The sequence below is a fragment of the Triticum urartu genome, chromosome 2A (assembly GCF_056163025.1).
Source record: "Triticum urartu cultivar PI428250 chromosome 2A, HENAU_Tu73, whole genome shotgun sequence".
Taxonomy (NCBI): Eukaryota; Viridiplantae; Streptophyta; class Magnoliopsida; order Poales; family Poaceae; genus Triticum; species Triticum urartu.
Window position 1 is genome coordinate 630,484,817 of NC_141874.1, and position 21,107 is coordinate 630,505,923.

Here is a 21,107-nt window from a genome sequence, read left to right on the forward strand (position 1 = left end):
GTGGGGCCTACACAGGCTCGATCGTACAACACCATCATGTACAAGGCAGTGCACATGACATACGAAGCATCCCCGAGTCAGCATAGCCAAGGACTCTTTAAGACACAACGAGACCACTGTAAGACCAACCGTGGATAGGCGGACCACTAGACGTTGAACCCCAATTTCATATCATACATCTGTCAGAAAGATATCCTAAGAGCTACTTGAATTCCCACTTATAAACTCCCGAAACTTTCCGGTTATGCAATCAGGTGTTGGGGATACAGGGGAAGCATAATATCTCACCCAAAACTAGCAAATCCTACATCCAGCTGTATCCATCCTTCAACACATAACCAAGAAACTTTCGGAAATCGTTTACCTCAACCTTCGAAAAGCATCCGTTATACGAGTTATGGCAATACTCTCGAACTCCCTCCCCAATGCTGGGTGGCGTCGAGGTTATCTCACCAACAACTGCATAAAAGATATTTTTGATGTCGGCGAAACTCAGGTATTCCAGAACTGCAACGATAAAATTATGACGACAACACCTCGGTGCTCAACTCCCCGGGACACTGCCACAACCCCTAAATGACAGGAGGCACAAAGAACAATGTTCTCGTCACAAAACCATCAGAACGATTCCAAGATACCCGCGTGATCCTAAATTTTTTTTAGTGAAATTTGAGAAGAGAAGAGTCAAAACTTTACGTCAGGATGCCTCACCAGAGCGACGAAGGGACTGAGGAGTAAAAAGAATCCTACTCTCCGATATATATAATCCTAAATGAATCAAAACATTTTTCTAGACTCAACAACGCCAGCGATTCGATCAAGCAAGAGCTCCTAAGGTCGGGGAAGGCTCTGATTACCAACTTGTAACGCCCTCGATGCGGCCATATCTCCCATGTGTCGAAGCACGACTTATAGGCATAACCGCATTGAAAGCAATGTCGCAACTGAGGTAATCTTCACAACAACCCATGTAAATAAATAAAGAGAAAGGTACATAGTTGGCTTACACTCGCCACGTCACACAAATACATAAATAAGTCACTACATCATCCAGATACAATCAAGGTCCGACTACGGAACCAAAATAAAAGAAGACTACCCCAAATGCTACACAGATCCCCGATCGACCCCAACTGGGCTCCACTACTGATCGACTAGAACAAAATAACACAAAGGACAAGATCTTCATAGAGCTCCTCTTTGAGCTTGATTGCATCATCTGCACGGTATCCTCGGCACCTGCAAGTTGGTTTTGGAAGTATCTGTGAGTCACAGGGACTCAGCAATCTCACACCCTCGCGATCAAGACTATTTAAGCTTAAAGGAAGGGTAAAAGGTATGAGGTGGAGCTGCAGCAAGCACTAGCATATATGGTGGCTAAACATACGCAAATGAGAGCGAGAAGATAAGGCAAAGCACGATCGATGAACTATGATCAAGAAGTGATCCTAGAACAACCTACGTCAAGCATAACTGCAACACCGAGTTCACTTCCCGGACTCTGCCGAGAAGAGACCATCACGGTTACACATGCGGTTGGTGCATTTTAATTAAGATCAACTTCAGGTTTTTTACAATCGGACGTTAACAAATTCCCATCTGCCCATAACTGCGGGCACGACTTTCGAAAGTTCAAATCCCTGCAGGGGATTCCCAACTTAGCCCATCACAAGCTCTCACGGTCAACGCAGGATATTCCTTCTCCCAAGACAATCCGATCAGACTCGGCATCCTGGTTACAAGACATCCTCGACAATGGTAAAACAAGTCCAGCAAGACCGCCCGATGCGCCGACATCCTGATAGGAGTTGCACATATCTCATTCTCAGGGCAACACCGGAAAGAAGCACACAACATAGTAAACAACCAACACATGAACATGGCATGATATGCGGGATGCGGTATGTGATGCATATGCATGATTTGGAAAGTAATGATTGAACATGGCCTCAACTTGGAAATCCAAGAGTGCCACAGTAAAGGGGAGTTCATTTCGGTCGAAATCAATATAAAGATCACCGGAATCGGATGCACGGTTTGGAAATGGCAAGCAAAACAAATATGGCACCGGTCTGCAATTAACAGCACGAGGCCTCCTAAATGCATCAAGATAAGTAAGCTACTGCACTCAAACATGACAAAAAAATACATGGCAGGGATCCACTCATGATTCTTGACAAAAGATGAACAATGAGCTACGGCTAAATCACTCAATAACAGGTTCAAACAAGCATGGCAAAAGTGGAAAAGATAACAGGTTTCAGATTTAGTGAAATTAACAGCATGTCAGGAATTTATCATCAGGAAGCAAAGTTTAGAGCACGATAACTACATGCTCCAGGAAAATAACATGGCAAAGCAAGGCATGGCATGAAGCTACTCAAAGCATACAACAAAATTCCCTTAGTGACCATGAGCCAAAAGGGATCAGAAAATACAATTGCAAGCATGTGAACTTAGCAAAAACATAAACAGATTCAGACTTAGCGAAAAACTGGAACATGGCAAAACAGACATCAAGTAGGCATGTTTACGAGCTCGATGCACTCACTACGAGGCATGGCATGATAATCTAAGCATACACCCAGCAAGTAGACATGGCATAGAAGCTAGAAATGGAAAGAACAACAACATAGCATGCGTGGATCAACAACAACAAGCTCTGCAAAATTGCTAAACATGTTAACAATCTGCCAGGAACATTTTATAGCAAAAGTAGAGCTCGATTGAGTCAAGCTAGGGTGCTCCATAATTGCAAACAAATACATGTATGGATAGAGCACAAAATTATTTACAAAACATCCTTACTGATCATGCTCAAAAGAGGCACAGATCACTCGGAAACAACATGAACATATGGCATAAAAATAATGACAGGGCAAGGACTTGGTGAAATTCTAAGTCCCTGAAATCAGCATCATTGAGTAAGCTACTTTGCATGCTTGTGCTAGTCACCACAAAGATCACAAAAATACATGGCATACACCCCTGTAAAGATGGCATGACATACTTCAAAACACATGTAGAGCTCAGGATCATATCATGCACACATTAAGCATGGCAAAAATGACAAAAGTGCATTTGCTGAAACGGATCTGAAACTATCATCACATAGCCCTCTTCCAACAGAATTTTGGGAATCAAGATGAGCTCAAACGAAAACGATGCAATGAGACGAAAACGATGCATCAAGATGAGCTCAAACAGGTCTGAATGATCCGTCTCTTGTCCTCCCTACTAGGGTGGTGTCTAGTCCTATTTATATTGGCCCTGGTCCTCTTCCCAAATATCGAGCAGGAAGGGAGCCAACAATGGCGGGCCAATTTGAAGGGGGACAGCTAGTACCAACTTGTAACGCCCTCGATGCGGCTATATCTCCAACGTGTCGAAGCACGATTTAGAGGCATAACCGCATTGAAAGCAATGTCGCAAGTGAGGTAATCTTCGCAAACAACCCATGTACATAAATAAAGGGGAAAGGTACATAGTTGGCTTACACTCGCCACGTCACACAAATACATAAATAAGTCATTACATTCATCCAATACACTCAAGGTCCGACTACGGAACCAAAATAAAGATCAACCCCCAAATGCGACAAAGTCCCCGATCGCCCCAACTGGGCACCACTACTGATCATCTGGGAAAGACACGTAGTAATGGCGAGAGTCTTCATCGAACTCCCACTTGAGCTCGGTCAAATCATATGGAGCGGCATCATCGGTCCCTGCATCTGGTTTTGGAAGTAATCTGTGAGTCACGGGGACTCAGCAATCTCACACCCTCGCAATCAAGACTATTTAAGCTTATAGGAAAGGTAAAAGGTATGATGTGGAGCTGCAGCAAGCGACTAGCATATTTGGTGGCTAACATATTTGCAAAAGAGAGCGAGAAGAGAAGGCAAAAGCACAGTCGAACAACTATGATCAAGAAGTGATCCTAGAATAACCTACGTCAAGCATTACTCCAACACCGTGTTCACTTCCCAGACTCCGCCGAGAAGAGACCATCACGGTTACACACGTGGTTGGTGCATTTTAATTAAGTAAAGTTTTAGGTTATCTACAACCGGACATTAACAAATTCCTATCTGCCCATAACCGCGGACACGGCTTTCGAAAGTTCAAACCCCTGTAGGGGAGTCCCAACTTAGCCCATCACAAGCTCTCATGGTCACCGAAGGATATTCCTTCTCCCAAGACATTCCGATCAGACTCGGCATCCCGGTTACAAGACATCCTCGACAATGGTAAAACAAGTCCAGCAACACCGCCCGAATGTGCCGACAAATCCCGATATCAGCTGCACATATCTCGTTCTCAGGGCACACTCAGATGAGACTAGCTACGAGTAAAACCAACCCTCAAGTTTCCCCAAGGTGGCCCCGCAGGCAGCTCAGTCGGACCAACACTCAGAGGAGCATTGGCCCAGGAGGGTTTAAATAAAGATGACCCTCGGGCTCCGGAAACCCAAGGGAAAAAGAGGCTAGGTGGCAAATGGTAAAACCAAGGTTGGGCATTGCTGGAGGAGTTTTATTCAAGGCGAACTGTAAAGGGGTTCCCATTATAACCCAACTGTGTAAGGAACGCAAAATCCGGGAACATAACACCGATATGACGGAAACTAGGGCGGCAAGAGTGGAAGAAAACACTAGGCATAAGGCCAAGCCTTCCACCCTTTACCAAGTATATAGGTGCATTAAGATAAACAAGATAATATGGTGATATCCCAACAATAAACAAGTTCCAACAAGGAACGATCTCCAATCTTCACCTGCAACTAGCAACGCTATAAGAGGGGCTGAGCAAAGAGATAACATAGCCAAACAACGGTTCGCTAGGACAAGGTGGGTTAGAGGTTTGACATGGCAATATGGGAGGCATGATAAGCAAGTGGTAGGTATCGTAGCATAGGCATAGCAAAAGAGCGAGCATCTAGCAAGCAAAGATAGAAGTGATTTCGAGGGTATGGTCATCTTGCCTGCAAAGTTCTCAGAGTTGCCTTGATCCTCGAAAGCGAACTCAACGGGCTCCTCGTTCACATAATCGTCTCCCGGCTCTACCCAAACAAGAACAATAAGCAAAAGAAACACAATCAAACACGTGTAATGCTCAAGCACATGATGCAAACATGGTATGACATGCGGGATGCGATATGGGGTGCATATGCATGATTTGGAAAAGAATGATTGAACCTGGCCTCAACTTGGAAAACCAATAGTGCCACTGGAAAGATGAGTTGATTTTGGTCGAAATCGATATAAAGATCACCGGAATCGGGTGCACGGTTTGGAAATGGCAAGCAAAACAAATATGGCACCGGTCTGTGATAATCAGCAAGTGACCATCTAAATGCACCAAGAACAACATGCTACAGCACTCCAACATGGAAACAAAATACATGGCAGGGATCCACTCATGATGCTTGAAAAAAGATGAACACTGAGCTACGGCTAATACATCCACTAACAGGCTCAAACAAGCATGGCAAAAGTGCAAAACATAACAGGTTTCAGACTTGGTGAAAATAACGCAAGTCAGGAATTTATCATTAGGAAGCAATGTTTAGATCATGATAACTACATGCTACAGGAACATATCATGGCAAATAAAGGCATCGCATGAAGCTACTCTAAGCATATAACAAAAGTCCCTTAGTGACCATGAGCCAAAAGGGATCAGAAAATACAATTGCAAGCATGTGAACATAGCAAAAACATAAATAGATTCAGACTTGGTGAAAAACTGGAGCATGTAAACAGATTAACAAGTAGGCATGTTTACGAGCTCTATGCACTCACTACAGAGCATGGCATGACAAACTAAGCATACACCCATCAAGAAGACATGGCATAGCAGCTAGACATGGCAAGAACAACATCATAGCATGCACAGAGCAATAGCAACAACCTCGGCAAAATCGCTAAACAAGTTAACAATCTGCCAGGAACATTTTATAGCAAAAGTAGAGCCCGATTGACTCAAGCTAGGGTGCTCCATAATTGCAAACAAAGACATGGATGGATAGAGCACAACATTATCTACAACACATCCTTACTGATCATCCTCAAAAGAGGCATGGATCACTAGGAAACAACATGAACATATGGCATAAAAGTAAAAACAGGACAAGGACTTAGTGAAAAACAAAGTCCCTGAAATCAGCATCATTGAGTAAGCTACTTTGCATGCTTGTTCTGGTCACCACATAGATCACAAAAATACATGGCATACACCCATGTAAAGATGGCATGGCATTCTACAAAGCATATGTAGAGCTCAGGATCATATCGTGCACACATTAATCATGGCAAAAATGACAAAAGGCCATTTGCTGAAACAGATCTGAAATATTCCTCATATAGCCCTCTTCCAACAGTATTTCGGGAATCAATATAAGCTCAAATGAAAATGATGCAATGAGATGAAATGATGTACTCGTCGAGACGAACATTTTGATATGCTACACGAACGAATCGGAGCTACGACGATGAAGTTATGGCATGTCAAAGTATGCAAAAATATAATGAACTCAGGGCAAAAGTCAACCCAAAAATTAGGGTTTACTGTAGCGGCGATCTCAGATCTGGGCGGGCATGCAAATCGAGGTTCAACGGCGCAGGCTCACCGGAGAGTCGCCGGACTTGAAGTCCACCGGTCGGTGAGGGAGAGGACGGAGGGCGGCCAGAGTTGAGCAGGGCCGGCACCGAGCGCGGTGGCCTGCGGCGAGGGGTGCGCTGAGGCGAAGCTTGCCGCGGGCGGGCTCCGACGGCCGGATCTGCGGCGGCGGGGCGGAGCGACGCCGGCGGAACGGCGTCGGGGACGAAGGCGCGGGCGGCACTGCGGAGGAGGTTGGCGGCACGGGGCGCGTGGGCCAGGAGGGCTGCGCTCGGGCTCTCCGTGCCGGCGCGGTTGGTGGAGGCGGCGGCGACACGTGGCGCGCGGCTACTGGCTGGGCGTGGCGGCGCGGCGTGTCCAGCCAGGGACGGAAATGTCCGGCGGCGGCGCGAGGATTTTTCTAGGTTAGGGAAATAAGATCCGGGAATTTCGGGAGATGATCTATTTATAGAGGTAGGAGGAGCTAGGAAGCTCCAAATGAGGTGTGGTTTGCGGCCACGCGATCGTGATCGAACGCTCTAGATGATGGAGGAGGTTTAGGTGGGTTTTGGGCCACTTTGGAAGGGTGTTGGACTGCAACACACACGAGGCCTTTTCGGTCCCTCGGTTAACCGTTGGAGTATCAAACGAAGTCCAAATGGTACGAAACTTCACAGGCAGTCTACCGGTGGTAAACCAAGGCCGCATGACAAATATCGGTCCATTCCGAAAACGTTTAACCCCCACACACGAAAAGAGGTAGAAAGGACCACCGGAGGACATAGGAGTGCCGGAATGCAAAACGGACAACGGGGAAAATGTTCGGATGCATGAGACGAACACGTATGCAAATGCAATGCACATGATGATATGATATGAGATGCATGACAAAGACAAAACACGCGGAGACAAAAACCCGACAATGAGGAAATAAAATAACTTAGTGCCGGAAACGGCAAGAGTTGGAATATAGATAAGGTAAATTACATCCGGGGTGTTACACAAGCTATCCTGACAAAAGTGGTCTTCGCCTGCCAAAAGCTCTGGTGGTGACGCCATCTTGGGCTCCACGATGGCCTCCGTGTTGCCGTCCTCCTGGTCTTGGTATCGTTGCACCAATATAGCAACCTTTTCCTGATGCCTCGGTACTCTTCGCCTGTGCTGGCCTCCTTAGCACCAAAGAGGAAACAAGGATGCTGCGCGCGCTGGCGCCCGCCTGGTATCATGCGTCATGGCTCACGTCACGAGGGCCTCGTGAGGTTTGCCCCGCCTTGATATCTCCGCTCCTTGTGAGCCTGCCTGGCTAGGCCACTCCAGAGGAGGTCTTGCATCGTCCGCCTCACGAGGCTTGGACCCTCGCGAGGGTCTTGGATGCTTTGTTGATGAAGATGGGCCGTACGGCCTGCTGGCTCAGCCACGCCTCGGGCCGCAGGCAGGCAAGTCTGGGGACCCCCTGAGGGAGTCCTGGATTAGGGGGTCTCCGGACAGCTGGACTATATCCTTTGGCCGGACTATTGGACTATGAAGATACGAGATTGAAAACTTCATCTCGTGTCCGGATGGGACTCTAATTGGCGTGGAAGGCAAGCTAGGAAATATGGATATACATATCTCCTCCTTTGTAACCGACCTTGTGTAACCCTAGCCTCCTCCGGTGTCTAAATAAGCCGGAGGGTTTTAGTCCGTAGGACAACATACAATCATACCATAGGCTAGCTTCTAGGGTTTAGCCTCTCCGATCTTGTGGTAGATCAACTCTTGTACTACTCATATTATCAAGAATAATCAAGCAGGACGTAGTGTTTTACCTCCATCAAGAGGGCCCGAACCTGGGTAAAACATCGTGTCCCCTGCCTCCTGTTACCATCCGCCTTAGACGGACAGTTCGAAACCCCCTACCCGAGATCCGCCGGTTTTGACACCGACATTGGTGCTTTCATTGATAGTTCCTCTGTGTCGTCATCATTAGGCTTGATGGCTCCTTCGATCATCGATAGCGATGCAGTACAGGGTCAGACTTTTCACTCCGGACAGATCTTTGTATTCGGTGGCTCCGCACTGTGGGCCAACTCGCTTGGCCATCTCGAGCAGATCGAGAGCTACGCCCTTGGCTATCAGGTCAGATTTGGAAACTTAAACTACACAGCCGACGTCCACGGAGACATGATCTTCGACGGATTCGAGTCATTGCCGAGTGCGCCGCACGGTCATGATGAGCATGATTTAGCTCTACCATCGGATAGTGTTCGGGAGATCTCACTGGCGACCGCTCCGGCCCTCAATTCGGAGCCGATTGCGCCATCCACGGACGAGGGGATAGACCCCGCCACGGAGGCCGCATTTTCATCGGCGATCGAGCCGCGTATCGACCTTACCCTTCACGAGAGCCGTGACACCAAACTGTCGGATCCTTCCCCGGCCACGGACTCCGAACCGCCTGCGCCCGTGCCTATCGAATCCGACTGGGCGCCGATCATGGAGTTCACCTCCGCGGATATCTTTCAGCACTCGCCCTTCGGTGACATACCGAACTCATTAAGGTCTCTCTCCCTGTCAGGAGAGTCCTGGTCGAACTATGTTCAGCAGGATTGGGATGCGGATGACGAAGAAATCCACCGCCCACCCACCACCCACTTAGTAGGCACTGTCGACGATTTGACTGACATGCTCGACTTTGACTCCGAAGACATCGACGGTATGGACAACGATGTAGGAGACGAACAGGAACCACTGCCCACAGGGCACTGGACGCCCACTTCATCATATGACGTATACATGGTGGACACACCCAAAGAAAACGACGACGAGGAACGGAACGATGCAGCGAAGGGTTGTTCCCTCGAGAAGCAGTCAAAGCGCCGGCGTAAGCGCCGGTCTAAATCCCGCCTCGGCAGAAACAACGATCATATAGACCCAGCGATAGAGCAGGGTGAACCATCGCCCGACCAGGGCAACATGGAGAATCAAACCGAACAACCCGACTCCGTCGAAAATAACAGTCCGGACGACATCACACCGGAGAGGCACCCGGAACAACAGAATGCCCATCAAAGGCTTGTTGCCACTGCGAGGAGTCTGAAAAAGCAGAAGCAAAGGCTCATGGTTGCACAAGACACACTCAGAATCAGATGGAGTGAAGTACTCAACACTGCAGCGAAGTACGGCGGTAATCGCCACATCAAGAGCTACCCGAAGCGAAAGTTGCTACCTGAATTCGATGAGGAGGCGTTAGATCCCCCGCAATCAAAAAACAAAACGGCCATACGGTCGGATAGACGACCTCGTGGCCAACATAGAGCGGCAAACGACGCCGCACATAAGCCAGTACACGATCCGCGTGAGGGCTCGCATCAAAAGGACGGCGCAACCAGATCCATCTACGGGCCACGCAAGCGCGCTCCAGCATGCAATGCAACACAACAAACATCCCAACACCACAGTACACCCAAATACAGGGGTGCCGCACACCCCCTATGTTTCACCGATGAGGTGCTGGACCATGAATTTCCAGAGGGATTCAAACCCGTAAACATAGAGGCGTACGACGGAATGACAGACCCTGGGGTCTGGATTGAGGACTACATCCTCCATATTCATATGGCTCGAGGATACGATCTCCACGCCATCAAGTACTTACCCCTCAAGCTCAAAGGGATAGCTCGGCACTGGCTTAAAAGCCTCCCCGAAAACTCCATTGGAAGCTGGGAAGAGCTCGAAGACGCTTTTCGGGGAAAATTTCAAGGGACCTATGTTCGACCACCGGATGTAGACGATTTGAGTCATATAACTCCACAGCCCAGAGAGTCAGCCCGAAAGCTTTGGAACAGGTTCCTCACTAAAAAGAACCAAATAGTCGACTGCCCGGAAGCCGAAGCCTTAGCAGCTTTTAAGCACAGCGTTCGAGATGAATGGCTTGCCAGACACCTCGGCCAAGAAAAGCCGAGAACAATGGCCGCATTAACAAGCCTCATGACCCGCTTTTGCGTGGGCAAGGATAGCTGGTTAGCCCGATGTAGCACCAGCGACCCAAGTACATCCGAGGTCAGGGACGAAAACGGGAAGCCATGATGCAGCAAAAACAAGCGCCGGAATAAAGAAGACAGCCCGAAGAGCATGGTGGTAAACACCGGATTCAGAAGCTCTCGGCTAGGTCAGCAAAAGTTGCCCTCCAAAGGCGACAGAGATGAACTGTCCAGCCTAAACAAGATCCTGGATAAAATATGTCAGATCCACAGCACCCCCGATAAACCTGCAAATCATACCCACAGAGAATGTTGGGTCTTCAAGCAGCCCGGGAAGCTCAACACCGAACATAAGGGGCAGGATACACCAAGCGAAGACGAGGACGAGCCTCGCAAGCAAAGCACTGGCGAACAGAAGAAATTCCCACTAGAAGTCAAAACAGTAAACATGTTACACGTAACAAAGGGGAGAAACAAAGCAGCACTCCTAGAGACACATGCCCCAGGGCCTATCACCGCGGAGTTCTGCCACAGGTCATCCCAACCGATCACCTTTGACAATCGAGATTACTCGGCAAGTATCCAGCGTGCAGGATGGGCTGCCTTGGTATTGGACCCAATAATTGATGGATACCACTTCACACGAGTCCTGATGGACGGAGGCAGCAGTTTAAACCTGATATATCAGGACACAGCCCGCAAAATGGGGATAGACCGAACAAAAATTAGCCGCAGCAATACTACCTTTAAAGGAGTAACGCCAGGCCCAAAGGCCCATTGTATGGGCTCCCTGCTACTAGAGGTTATATTCGGCTTCCCCGATAACTTCCGCAGCGAAAAGTTAACCTTCCACATCGCTCCATTCCAAAGTGGCTATCAAGCACTACTCGGACGTGAAGCTTTCGCTCGCTTTAACGCAATACCGCATTACGCTTCTCTCATGCTTAAGATGCCCGGTCCACGCGGCATCAATACAGTAAATGGAAATATTGAGTGCACCTTGCGCGCGGAAGACCGTGCGGCTGCCTTGGCAGCCGCACACCAAACGGCCTCACCAACTAAAGCATCTGACAGGTCGTTAAGACCACGGACGCGGTTGGACGAGTCCGGCGCAGCTATATGTAATTGATACAGGTTTGATGGCTATACCCCTATTACAATACAAGGGGCTCAACGCGCGCAAACAAGTGGCAATTAGGCTCAACTTTAATCATCTTGAACTGTACATGGTTTATTTAGTATAACCTACCTTTTTGCACGACAACTTTTCAACTAAGTTCCTCTCTTTTACAGATGATCATCGTGCTACACCCGTCCAGTATACGGCACAACGGAGACACAGGCGCAGACGTGCAGCAGGGACCCGTTCCAAGGATTCTTTTTAGATTAAGACCCTGCGTAAACCTTTTTTACTCTCTCTTATTGATACACATCCCCCGGATTCTCAGTACAATTGAGAAGGATGCTGATGTATTGGCATGTGGCCACGTCAGAATATTGCACGTACCTGGACAGTGGGGGCTTATTACAAAGGGCACTGTTTAGGCCCGGTTTACATCATAAAGACTGAATACCTTAGGGAGTGTTCGGCGTCGCGAGTTTGGCCTTATATGCACCAGCTCTGAATCATGTCTTTGGTCAAATGTTGGGTTTGCCCGGCTCCTGTGTTTTGCTGCCTTACGTTCCGCTCTATCGGCTAAGGCGGCATCAGTAGAACTACTGCGATTGTGCCCTGGTTCATCCGGACGAGCACCTCAGTATAGAAAGCCGAAAACTGACTGTCATGATATAGCGTGAGATTGGTCAACCACTCGATGACCTAGCGGAATGTTCAGGATTCCTCCGCCTTAATGAAGGGCCGTTTCCCGGCTAGGCATGTACGCGCCCCGAATCCGGATGAGCGCGGAGCCACCATGGGCTATATAGTAGCCCCACTGTCAAACTCCTCTGGCTAAGTGAAAGTGTTAAAGCATTATAGTCCGGTTGCCTAGTTCGCTGCGCTATCACCTCCTTAATGGACCAAGACATTGGATCAAGTGTGAACATGCGTCTTCTACGAACACCCCTGCATTATATGCGTGGGGGCTGAAGCCGACGACTGCCATCTTTCAGGTTATATACATATATACATAAACGGCCGCACAGGAGGCATCATAGCACTTTCGGCAAAAGTATAAATACAGCCTTGATAAATTCAATAAAACATTGTTCTTACAATGGGAATACATGTCACTTAAACATAATATTCTTCGAGCACTGAGCCTCTATCAAACAAGCGCCTTCAAGAACTTCTTCAAAGTAGTGCTCGGCGGCCACTCGGCCTATGGCCGAACCCTGTGCCGCAACAGTGGTGGCATCCATCTCCGCCCAGTATGTTTTGACATGGGCAAGGGCCATCCACGAGCCTTCTATGCACGCCGACCTCTTTACAGCATCGATGTGTGGCACAGCACCAAGGAATTGTTGCACTAAGCTAAAGTAGCTATTCGTCCTTGGCCCTCCTGGCCATAGATGATCCACAACGGACCTCATGGCGAGTCCGGATAATCTATGGAGCTCGGACTAACCGGTCAATCGCTCATTCAACAGCAGCGGACGGAGTGGAGCGTGAAACTGCGACCAGAACAGCTTCTCCACTTCAGGACCTTTCTGATCCTTGAAGTACTCGGCCGCATCAGCAGCACTGGCAGCCAAATCCATGTACTCGTCCGCAGAACTCCATAACCGGTCTAGAGGAGCATATTTTGGATCTTCGAACTTAGTCCGCAACAAGAAGGGCTTCCCGGAAACGATATCCGCAGCTTGATTCAGCTCCTCCTTCGTCAGTCTAATTTTGGAGCGGGCTTCCTTGGCAGCCACCCGGGCCTTCTCCAGTTCCGTCGCCTTCACCTGGTTTTCTTCTTCAAGAAGCCGGTAACGGTCAGCAGCATCTTTCAACTCCACGGCCATCTTGGTAATTTTTTCTTTGCTACTAAACACTTTGCTGCAGATACTAAGTTTCCAGGTGTGGTCGAATTGACAACTCAGCTGCTAATACTTGAGAATATTTTGGCTCCCCTTGTGTCGAATCAACAAATTTGGGTTGAATACTTTACCCTCGAAAACTGTTGCGATCCCCTATATTTGTGGGTTATCAACCATGAAGATCTAAAAGTTATTGATGTGTCCCCTCTTAAATTTTTGTTTTGCAATATGAATCTTGATAATGATGGGACTGGAGATGAGTCAACTTTAGTTAGAAGGCGTCCCAATGATTCGGAGTTTTTAGATCTTGATGCAAAAATTGATAAAAGTGGGATTGGAGAGGTCAAATCTTTACTTAGCAATGAACCCACTATCTTGGATTTCAAGGAATTTAATTATGATAATTTCTCTTTGATAGATTGTATTTCCTTGTGGCAATCCGTGCTAAATTCTCCGCATGCTTATAGTCAAAATAAAGCTTTTACTAAACATATCGTTGATGCTTTAATGCAATCTTATGAAGAAAAGCTTGAACTGGAAGTTTCTATCCCAAGAAAACTTTATGATGAGTGGGAATCTACTATTAAAATTAAAATTAAAGATCATGAATGCTTTGCTTTATGTGATTTGGGTGCTAGTGGTTTCACGATTCCTAAAACTTTGTGTGATTTGCTAGGTTTCCGTGAATTTGATGATTGTTCTTTAAACTTGCATCTTGCGGATTCCACCATTAAGAAACCTATGGGAAGAATTAATGATGTTATTATTGTTGCAAATAGGAATTATGTGCCCGTAGATTTCATTGTTCTTGATATTGATTGTAATCCTTCATGTCCTATTATTCTTGGTAGACCTTTCCGTAGAACGATTGGTGCAATTATTGATATGAAGGAAGGGAATATTAGATTCCAATTTCCGTTAAGCAAGGGCATGGAACACTTTCCTTTGAAGAAAATAAATTACCGTATGAATCTATTATGAGGGCCACTTATGGATTGCATACCAAAGATGATAATACCTAGATCTATCCTTGCGTTTATGCCTAGCTAGGGGCGTTAAACGATAGCGCTTGTTGGGAGGCAAACCAATTTTATTTTTGTTCTTTGCTTTTTGATTCTGCTTAGTAATAAATAATTCATATAGACTCTGTTTATACGGGGTTTTATGCTTTTAAGTTAGTGTTTGTGCCAAGTAAAACCTTTGGGAAGACTTGGGGAAAGTCTTTGCGATCTTGTTGTAAAAACAGAAAATTTAGCGCTCACGAGATTTGCTGCCATATTTTACTGGAGAGTGATATTTAGTTAATTCCTTTTGAAGATGATTAATAGATAAATTCCTCATGTCCAGCAATTTATGTTAGAATTTTTGGGGATACATAAGTATTCGAAACCTACAGATTACTACAGACTGTTCTGTTTTTGATAGATTCTATTTTTCGTGTGTTGTTTGCTTATTTTGATGAATCTATGGCTAGTAATAGAGTTTATGAACCATAGAAAAGTTGAAATACAGTAGGTTTAACACCAATATAAATAAAGAATGAGTTCATTACAGTACCTTGAAGTGGTGGTTTGTTTTTCTTTTACTAACGGAGCTCACGAGATTTTCTTTTAAGTTTTGTGTTGTGTAGTCTTCAAGTTTTGGGTAAAGATTGGGGATGCCCAAGGCACCCCAAGGTAAAATCCAAGGACAACCTAAATCCTACGTTTGGGGATGCCCCGGAAGGCATTCCCTCTTTCGTCTTCGTCCATCAGTAACTTTACTTGGAGCTATATTTTTATTCTCCACACGATATGTGTTTTCCTTGGAGCATCTTGTATGATTTGAGTCTTTGCTTTTTAGTTTACCACAATCATACTTGTTGTACACACCTTTTGGGAGAGAGACACATGAATCGGAATTTATTATAATACTCTATGTGCTTCACTTATACCTTTTGAGCTAGATAATTTTGCTCTAGTGCTTCCCTTATATCTTTTTAGAGCACGGTGGTGGTTTTATTTTATAGAAATTATTGATCTCTCATGCTTCACTTATATTATTTTGAGAGTCCTTTAGAACAGCATGGTAATTTGCTTTGGTTATGAATTTAGTCCTAATATGATAGGCATCCAAGATCGGTATAATAAAAACTTTCATAAATAGTGCATTGATTACTGGGAGAAGTTTGATACTTGATAACTGTTTTGGGATATAAAGGTGGTAATATTAGAGTGTGCTAGTTGAGTAGTTGTGAATTTGAGAAATACTTGCGTTGAAGGTTGCAAGTCCCGTAGCATGCACGTATGGTGACCGTTGTGTAAAAAATTTGAAACATGAGGTGTTATTTGATTGTCTTCCTTATGAGTGGCGGTCGGGGACGAGCGATGGTCTTTTCCTACCAATCTACCCCCCCAGGAGCATCCGCGTAATGCTTGGTGTTTGATGACTTGCATATTTTTGCAATAAGTATGTGAGTTCTTTATGACTAATGTTGAGTCCATGGATTATACGCACTCTCACTCTTCCATTATTACTAGCCTCTTCGGTACCTTGCATTGCCCTTTCACTTCACCATTGTTTGGGCCTATAGAGAGGAATTGGGGGGTAATAAGTAGATGATGGGTTGCTAGAGTGATATGTAACACCCTCGATGTGGCTATATCTCCCACATGTCGAAGCACGACTTAGAGGCATAACCGCATTGAAAGCAATGTCGCAAGTGAGTTAATCTTAACAACCCATGTAAATAAATAAAGGGAAAGGTACATAGTTAGCTTACACTCGCCACGTCACACAAATACATAAATAAGTCATTACATCATCCAGATACAATCAAGGTCTGACTACGAAACCAAAATAAAAGAAGACTACCCCAAATGCTACATAGATCCCCGATCGACCCCAACTAGGCTCCACTACTGATCGACTAGAACGAAACAACACAAAGGACAAAATCTTCATAGAGCTCCTCTTTGAGTTTGGTTGCGTCATCTGCACGGTATCCTCGGCACCTGCAAGCTGGTTTTGGAAGTATCTGTGAGTCACGGGGACTCAGCAATCTCACACCCTCGTGATCAAGACTATTTAAGCTTAAAGGAAGGGTAAAAGGTGTGAGGTGGAGCTGCAGCAAGCACTAGCATATATGGTGGCTAAACATACGCAAATGAGAGTGAGAAGAGAAGGCAAAGCACGATCGATGAACTATGATCAAGAAGTGATCCTAGAACAACCTACGTCAAGCATAACTCCAACACCGTGTTCACTTCCCGGACTCTGCCGAGAAGAGACCATCACGGTTACACACGCGGTTGGTGCATTTTAATTAAGATCAACTTCAGGTTTTTTTACAACCGGACGTTAACAAATCGAACAGGTCCTCACAAACGGGACGTTATCGAAACCAACCCGAAGAAGCAACATTGGAAAGAAGCACACAACATAGTAAACAACCAACACATGAACATGGCATGATATGCGGGATACGGTATGTGATGCATATGCATGATTTGGAAAGGAATGATTGAACCTGTCCTCAACTTGGAAATACAAGAGTTCCACTGGAAAGGGGAGTTGATTTCGGTCAAAATCGATATAAAGATCACCGGAATCGGATGCACGGTTTGGAAATGGCAAGCAAAACAAATATGGCACCGGTCTGCGATTAACATCACGAGGCCTCCTAAATGCATCAAGATAAGTAAGCTACTGCACTCAAACATGACAACAAATTACATGGCAGGGATCCACTCATGATGCTTGACAAAAGATGAACACTGAGCTACGGCTAAATCACTCAATAGCAGGTTAAACAAGCATGGCAAAAGTGCAAAAGATAACATGTTTCAGATTTAGTGAAATTAACAGCATGTCAGGAATTTATCATCAGGAAGCAAAGTTTAGAGCACGATAACTACATGCTACAGGAACATAACATGGCAAAGCAAGGCATGACATGAAGCTACTCAAAGCATACAACAAAAGTCCCTTAGTGACCATGAGCCAAAAGGAAACAGAAAATACAATTGCAAGCATGTGAACTTAGCAAAAACATAAACAGATTCAGACTTGGCGAAAAACTAGAACATGGCAAAACAGACATCAAGTAGGCATGTTTACGAGCTCGATGCACTCACTACGAGGCATGGCATGATAATCTAAGCATACACCCAGAAAGTAGACATGGCATAGAAGCTAGGAATTGCAAGAACAACAACATAGCATGCATGGATCAACAACAACAAGCTCGGCAAAATTGTTAAACATGTTAACAATCTGCCAGGAACATTTTATAGCAAAAGTAGAGCTCGATTGATTCAAGCTAGGGTGCTCCATAATTGAAAACAAAGACATGGATGGATAGAGCACAACATTATTTACAAAACATCCTTACTGATCATGCTTAAAAGAGGCATGGATCACTCGGAAACAACATGAACATATGGCATAAAAATAATGACAGGGCAAGGACTTAGTGAAATTCTAAGTCCCTGAAATCAGCATCATTGAGTAAGCTACTTTGCATGCTTGTGCTAGTCACCACAAAGATCACAAAAAAACATGGCATACACCCCTGTAAAGATGGCATGGCATACTTCAAAACACATGTAGAGCTCCGGACCATATCTTGCACACATTAATCATGGCAAAAATGACAAAAGTGCATTTGCTGAAACAAATCTGAAACTATCATCACATAGCCCTCTTCCAACAACATTTCGGGCATCAAGATGAGCTCAAATGAAAATGATGCAATGAGATGAAATGATGTACTCTTTGAGGCGAACATTCTGATATGCTACACGCACGAATCGGAGCCACAGATGCAGAGTTATGGCATGATGAACTGGGCTAGAAAATAAGCAGATCTGGGGACTTAACCAAAAACTACCAGCGCGAAAAAAGGGATCCAGATCGGGGGAGCTCTATTCCTCGTACAGGACGACTCCGGTGGAAGTCAACGGCGACGGTGGGGCGGCGTTGGGCTCCGGTAGGTGTCGGGGAGGCCGGGAATGGGTTGATCCGGGCAAGGAGACTCCGGATCCGGCCGCTGTGGTCGACGGCGGTGCTCGTGGAGGCGGGATCCGGTCATGCTGATGGCGGGTCGGCCATTGCAGGAGCTCCTGCGGGAGAGGAAGAGGAAGGTGAGGGAGAGGAGAACGAGCGGAGGGAGGAAGGAGACGACGGGCAGGGCATCGGAGCACTCATCTCCGGCGAGGTCTGGTCACCGGAGGCGAGCGGCGACGAGGCGGCGGGGTCGGGCACTCGGGAGCGAGCTCAGGTGGGAACTGCGAGTAGCCGAGCGCTCGGGCGCCAGGGAGGCTCGGGCGGTCGGGCGCCGGCGCGGGGCGCGGCCCGGTTCGGCCCGAGGGCGGGCTGACGATGGGCCCCGCAAGCCCGATGGCGCGGAGGATAGAGAGAGCCAACGGGGTGATGTGGCACTCCAAGATTGGTCGGGGCGGTGGCGGACATGTCCGGATGGCGGAGTGGACATGTCCGGCGGCGGGAGGAGGAAGAAGACTAGGTTTGGATCGCGAATTTCGGAGGAGGGGACTAATATATAGGTAGAGGGAGCTAGGAGAGTTCAAATGAGGTGCGGTTTGCGGCCACGCGATCATGATCGAACGACCTAGGTGATGGAAGGGGTTTAGGTGGGTTTTGGGCCACTTTGGAGGGGTGTTGGGCTGCAACACACACGAGGCCTTTTCGGTCCCTCGGTTAACCATTGGAGTATCAAACAAAGTCCAAATGGCACGAAACTTGACAGGCGGTCTATCGGTAGTAAACCAAGGCCGCATGACAAGTCTCAGTCCAATCCGAAAACGTTTAACACCCGCACACGAAAAGATGTAGAAAGGGACACGGGGTGACACAGGAGCACCGGAATGCAAAACGGACAATGGGGAAAATGCTCAGATGCATGAGACGAACATGTATACCAATGAAATGCACATGATGACATGATATGATATGAATGACACACAAGCAATGACAAGGCAACAACAGCGAATAATTGGAAGACACCTAGCACATCGGTCTCGCGGTGTTACAACACTCCACCACTACGAGAGGATCTCGTCCCAGATCTAGAATGGCACCGAAGGGAAAAATGGAAGAGAAAGAGAAGAGGTAAAACTAAGTTGCTCCTTTGACAAATGAGTGAAACCAAAGAACCTTGAAAAGGTTAAGCCATTTCGAGAAAATAATACAACAAAGTTGACGAAGTTGAAAACACTCCGTTAGAAAATAGGAACAAGGAAGAACAACTTCGGGCAGCACTCCGATTGAAAAGAAAAGGAATTGAATAAGAACTTGATAGGATGAGAAGAACTTGAGAAGAGGGCACAACTCTCTGGTTAAATGGGATAAGCAAGGAAAAGAATATGAACTTTGATAAAACAGGATGATGGTTGAAGAAAGCAATATCACAATGCCTCCGGAATGAAAGAATAGAAGTTGGATCATCGGAACAAAAGAACGGAGAAGAAAACAACATCTTTTACCCTAAATTAGCTTGCAAAAGCATCTTTAGGAGAAGGTTCGAACGGAGTTGTTGGAAAACATACAACGAAAAGAATAAGTTTGTAGTGGGCTTATGGAGAACATCTCGAAATTATGAGGTGAAATTCTGCCACTACTGGAAACAATAGATTGGATTGATATAAACAAAGAGACGAGACTATTTCGCCGGGAGGATAAATGAAGAACTTGGGTCATTTATAAGCACCATAAATAGCAACAATCCTTTGGGAAAGCTTTAGGTGAAATATAACCCAAGATAACTCCAACAAAGCGATTGATGGATTGAGAAGAGCTCATGCTCGAAGAAATTGGTGGGTTTAACTATCTCATTCTTGACAATTGTTGTATCATGAAACACGAACTCAAATAGTCACGAATGGCATAACACCACCTCAAATGATAAGGTTGAAAGAATTGCACTTTGAAATGCAAGATAAAGAATACTTGAGCTCCTCTGAAAAGAATCTCGATGAACACTTCGAGAAGGAATTGAATCCTTGATGAACCACCATGTTGAGCCTCCATGAAGAACTCCGGAAATAAAAGAATGATCAAAAGAAAAAGAAGTTGAGAACATAAGGTGAAGCCTTGTAATGATTTAGATGGATCTCCATGGTGATATAATTGCGAGATCTTGGAACTCCGGGAAAGAAAAGATGAAACAATTGAAAACCGAGAACTTGATGAGCCTCCGAATAAGGAATTAATCACTTGGATGAAACAAGAATAAGAATTACATTATGCTTATCCTTCATCAATTAAATTGATGACAATCAACGGATTTGGCATACTACTTATTCTCGTAGAAAAGATTAAGGGAGATATAGCGCAAACTTGAGAAGGTCTTCAATGAACCACCGGTGGAATCGAAACAACGAATGAATTGATATGATAAGGAAGGAAGAGAAATCTTAAACGAACCACCGTAAGGATTGAAAAAGAACGAATAAAAGATAACGAAAAACCGGGAAGAATTTTCAAATGAACGAAGATGCCTGAGAGAATTTAGATACAAGTGAAAGAAAAGATCACGAGATGATTAGAGGATACTTGAATGATGCACCGGTAAGATTTGGAGAACGAG